Source organism: Octopus sinensis, linkage group LG3, assembly GCF_006345805.1.
Source record: "Octopus sinensis linkage group LG3, ASM634580v1, whole genome shotgun sequence".
NCBI classification, from domain to species: domain Eukaryota; kingdom Metazoa; phylum Mollusca; class Cephalopoda; order Octopoda; family Octopodidae; genus Octopus; species Octopus sinensis.
The window spans coordinates 51523409-51528930 of NC_042999.1; the positions used below are offsets into that span (position 1 = coordinate 51523409).

Below are 5522 nucleotides of genomic sequence, written 5' to 3' on the forward strand. Positions count from 1 at the left end.
AGCGTCACATTATCAACTGCTGTCTTCATCTCCTTGCTCTCATCTCATTTGACCTTCTCAATAGCTTTCATTCCTCCTTATTTGTTAACTTCATTCAGTTAAACATTATCTTTAAACCAGTTAAAACTGATTACAGTTTTTCATTTTATTTTCCATCTCACATCCCGTCATCTATCTTCTGCCGTCTTCTTTCACTCTTTCAATAATTTCTCTTCCCATTACAATCACACGCACACACATCAACACACACACACTCTCTTTCTCTCTCTGACTCTTTCTCTTTCACAGCAACATACATTCTCTGACTGTTTGTCTCTCTCTTTCACTCATAATGACACACACACATACTCTCTTTCTCTTTGCCACACACAAACATATTCTTCCCCACCACCCTTGCATTGCTATTTACCCCCATTGTGGCTGAGTGAAGTGAGTCATTTTTCTCACACACATACACACACATACACACACATACACACACACACAGATCTTACAGTGATTCGATTTTTTTTTTAATGTATTTTTTATCAAAACTTATTCTTTTGATTTTCCTAGGAAAGCTTTTGTTTTTTCTGCTTATTTCCCCATTTTGTTTTACTCTCAATGTGTCCCTTACATTGTCTGATCCTAAATCCTTCCCTTTTACTTTTAGCCAGGTTTTCTACAAGAAATCCTTCGCTTCTAGTCAGTCAAAAATGGAAAAAAAAAAAGAAAAAAAACCCACTAAAAAGTAACAAAAAAAAAAAATTCCTAATCGTAGAAAAGTGACCCGTGGTCAGTTATAGGGTTTTAGTGATTATTGAACCAGATTGTGATGAAACACCTGCAGCAGTTATTATTGTGCTAACTCTTCAAATACCAAAGTACACGTTTTAGTCAATAACACATCGAGTCAGGAGTAACAGATGCTGCAACCCCATCAAGGATTTATGAAATTTAACAACATTTTTGTTCTTTGACAATATTTGCAGGCTTCATACCAAGAATTTTTCCTAGACTCTTCTCATTCCCTGTGATACCATCATGATATTCTATCATATTAGTTAATTTATTTTAGTTTTTCATTGCTTTCTACAATTGTAATCTATCACCTTGCTCTATGGCCGTTTGCTGACCACTTCTCAGCAGTTGATGGGTTTCAGTTTCTTCTATTCTTTTTTTTTTTTTTCCTTCCCCAAAGTCAATTTCGTTCTAATTCTTCTTCCAGACTCCATGTTAACAAAATTTCTTCAATAAAAATTGTTCACTTTTGTGTTTTCGGTTTTTTCTTGTTATTAATCTCACTTCTAAGAAATGGAATTAAAGTGATTGAAAAGTATATTTCTACTAATTAATTAATGCCATTTATTAATCGGTTTTATGATTACTTAACTTTCCATTTCCAATCTTTTATAAACCTCTTGTTTGTTTGTTCTTTCAATATATTCTAATATTTTTGTTGGGGAAGAAAATATCCTGGAAATCCTAAATTTAGAACTGGTAATCCTGATTGATTGGAAAAGATTTGACAAAAAAAATGGAAGCAGCAGCAGTAGCAGTGGCAGCAGCTATAATTATTTCTTTCATTAACCAAATGGATGTGGTTGCTTTTTAATGGTGTAGTTGGAGGAGGAAGGTCACATTCAACCTCTGGCTTCATTGTTTACAATAGAATAAACAGGAATAGGATCACACAAGGACCAGGCAGTGGTATTTAGCTGGATGATGGATCAAATCCACTGCCCATGAGCAAGCACGCACACCTTCCACTAGGATTCTGTACATTTTCAGTCGAGACTCTTTCAGCATGACATTTGACCAAGGTGTCATGAAGTTCTGCTCACGACCACTCAACCATCCTTCAACTGTCCTAACCATGCAGCCTTTTGTTGTACTTAGCTACTGGAAATTCTCCCTCAACCCATTTCCTACTGTTTTTAAAAATCTGATTTGTTCATTTTTTTTTTGGACTCACTGAGTAAAAGGTATGGTCATGGCATTGTGCAAAATTCCACTACTCTACATTTTGAGTTCAAGTTCTGTCTTTCATCCCTTTTGCGGTTGATAAAATAAGTACCAGTTAAGCACTGAGGTTGATGTCATTGACCAGCACCCCCGCTCCTAAATTTCAGATCAATGTGCCTATAGAGTAGAAAGGAAGATTATTAGTATTATTATTAACCCTTTCGTTACTGTATTTATTTTGAGATGCTCTGTGTTTCTTTCAATTATTTTAAATATAACAAAGAATTTAGTAAAATAACTTAGTTATCATTCAGCTAGTGTTAGGAACATTAATTGTGACTAAGGTTTGGTGGAAGACTTAAATTCAAAACTTATGAAAACAAGACATTTGTACTCAGAGCCAGAGCCGGTTTCAGCCGGGTTGGTAATAAGAGGGTTAAGGTGGTGAGCTGGCAGAATTGTTAGCATGTTGGACAAAATGCTTAGTGGCGTTTCATCCATCTTAATGTTCTGAGTTCAAATTCCATCGAGGTTGACTTTACCTTTTATCCTCTTTGGGTCAACAAAATAAGTACCAGGTGGACACTGGAGTTGATGTAATTGACTTATCTCGTCCTCAGAAATTGCTGGCCTTGTGCCAAAATTTGAACTCATTATTAAGGTGATGAGCTGGCAGAATTTGTTAGCATGTTGGACAAAATGCTTAGTGGTATTTCGTCTGTCTTAACGTTCTGAGTTCAAATTCTGCTGAGGTCAACTTTGCCTTTCATCTTTTCGGGGTCAATAAGTTATGTAGCAGTGAAGCAGTAGGGTCGATGTAATTGATTAGTCGCATCATCCTCCCAAATTTCAAGTCTTGTTCCTTTAGTAGAAAGGACAATTACTATTTAGTCACTCTCAAAAACTGTAAGCTTGTTGTTTGCTCTGTCTAAAGATGTGTTTTTGTTAAATTTAGTTCTGCACTTTGTGTTTTAATCTAATCTTCATTCAGTTGGGCTTGTGAGTTCCTTTAAGGATTTGAATTTCTTCAAAAATAAAACATGGCAGCATGTTTCAAAGCCAGCATGTGAAGAGGTTGTGAATGAGAGGCTGTCATTATATATAATGAAATTATTGTATACAGTGCTCAGGTGCACTGCAACTTGTCAAAAGGGCATATAAAGCATATGCATAAATGTACAAATGTCTGGAAAGTGATCAGTGTATGAGATACATGCTTGCATGTGTATGGAGGGGAGAAAATCAGGTGTAGTGTTGGCGAATCTCAGGAAGCATGGAAGTTTTGAAGGATGCAGTGCTCTGGCAACTAACAACTGATGCCAGCAGTTTGTTCCATGCTTCAGCAACTCTTCGCGTGAAAAAATGTTTCCGAAAGTCATGGGAGCTGTGCTGTTTTCTGACTTTGTAAATATGTCCATGGGTGTTAGACGGGTGGAGTTTGAAAAGGTGCTCAGACTTCTTGTTTGTAAGATGGTTAAAAATTTTATGGGTGTCTGCCAAGTCAGCTGCCAGACGTCAGAGTTTCAATATATCCATGCCCAGGGAAGTAAGGCGTTCAGAATATGGCAAATGCCTGTTCCTCAGGTAAAAAATAACTCCTTCAGACTGATGTACATTGAAGTACGTAGCAATAACAAAAGTGTTCTGAGCAACAACAACAACTGCAATAACAATATAACAAGTGAAACTGCCTTCAGCGACCATTAACAAAAATAAATGTCCAGAAGAACTGCATGTCATCATCTCGATTGCAAAAAGTCCCAGCCTGGACAGGGAAATATCATCATCACCGCTTCATCAGTCGACAGTAATAACTGAGGTCATCACCTCTCCCTGAAATTCTATAATACAAAAAAACCCAGCTCTTGCATTATCAAACACCCCATAACTGCAGCTGGTGGTTCAATCGGCACCGAAAACGTCAGCAGAAGCAAGTGGAGGCGCAATGGCTCAGTGGTTAGGGCAGCGGACTCGTGGTCGGAGGATCACAGTTTTGATTCCTAGACTGGGCGTTGTGTGTGTTTATTGAGTGAAAACACCTAAAAGCTCCACGAGGCTCCAGCAGGGGGTGGTGGTGACCCCTGTTGTACTCTTTCGCTTCAACTTTCTCTCACTCTTTCTTCCTGTTTCTTGTTCCCGACTTCCTACGCAACCGCTGAGCCTGGATGCACGTTCATCCATCTGTCGATGGTGTCGGGGGTTGACCTGCTTTCTCTTTTGTGGGATCTTACGAATAGCAAAGGACCACGTTTTGGACTTCTCCCAGGAAGAAGACCACTTCACTCAACAAACAAGCAGTTGCAGTAAAATTGGGTCTTTTGCCAGTGCATGCGGTATTTGAAAGAATTCAGTTAACAAAAGAAAATGTGTTACAGATAAACAGAAAATGGTGTCTGAAAGCAGTATAGAGGAGAGAGAGAGAGATGTGTGTGATAGTCTACCAATGCATAGGACCAAAAAGTAGATGGGAAGAAAGACCAAACGAAGCACTGTAGAGAGGTGTCTGAAATCCGTTTTTACTTAAAAAACCCGTACCACCAATGGCAGGCATTCTGATACTGATGACGTCAGCTTCCCCTTGGAGGACGAGGCAAAAACTATAAGACTATTTTCATATTCTGGTCAACACGTGACGAAGGGTATTGTAGCGGACTTTGTGCCAGAAATAATCTGCTGGTTGGTGGCAGTCGTATTTTTCAACATTGAAGAGAGAACTACAATATTAGAAGAGCACAAATTATGAAGGGAGAATTGGTCGAAGATAGGAATGGAGTTCTTAATTCAACAGAAGAGATTCGAAGCCACTGCCAACCTAATTCAGTCACCAAAGAGAGTTCTTTTGTTTGTGGCATTAGAGAGCAGAAGATCAAGATACTACAAATGTGGCACTAGCAACCATCTAAGGGCCTGCTATCTACATAAAAGAGTGAAGGAAAGAAAACGGCTACTGTTTTCTACATCACAACTATAACACTACTAGCATCATTGGTATTTGTTGCAGTTTTTCTGCATTCTGAGTTCAAATCCTGCCGAGATCAATTTTTTCATCCTTTCGGGGTCAGTAAAATATCGGGGCAGTGGATTGGTAGAATTGTTTTGTGGGTCGAATGAAATGCTGTTTTGGTGTTTGTTCTGGCTCATTGTGTTCTCAGTTCTTGGAATCAATCCGTCGCCCGATTTAACACCCACACATGGTTCCTTTAAAGGGGTTCACTCTGTTAAAGTTATTGGCGTTCGGTCTCCTGTTCCAGGATAACATCTTTCCATCCATCAGTGTCAAGGGTCCAGACAAGGGCAATGGTCACTGTTGTTCCTGCCTTCACTAAGTGGTAAACCGAAATCAACTGTTACAAATGGAATAATGATGATGTCGTACATTGAGTAAATTCCGTAGGAGGAAGATAACGGAGGTCATTCTCTCTCCTTGAGGACATTCAATTCACATCTTGTTTTCAATTTGCACAGTAACTAATTGTCGTTCTCACCTTCAACATCAGTAACTTGCCTTACTCCACTGATACACTCTCACTACAGTCTATGTTCAATTATCATCCCCTGAGGGAAATAATAGATGGTAG

General features: G+C 38.7%; 1 protein-coding gene across 1 annotated transcript in view; it reads left to right on the forward strand.

Annotated features, from left to right (window-relative positions):
* The window catches only part of LOC118762446, a 2567-nt gene extending 1313 nt beyond the window's left edge, over positions 1-1254 (forward strand). Inside the window, exon 2 of the mRNA XM_036500980.1 lies at positions 1-1254. This exon is cut by the window's left edge and continues 916 nt beyond it. The gene's annotated coding sequence lies outside the window, so the exon portion shown is untranslated.
* Positions 1255-5522: the final 4268 nt, after the last annotated feature.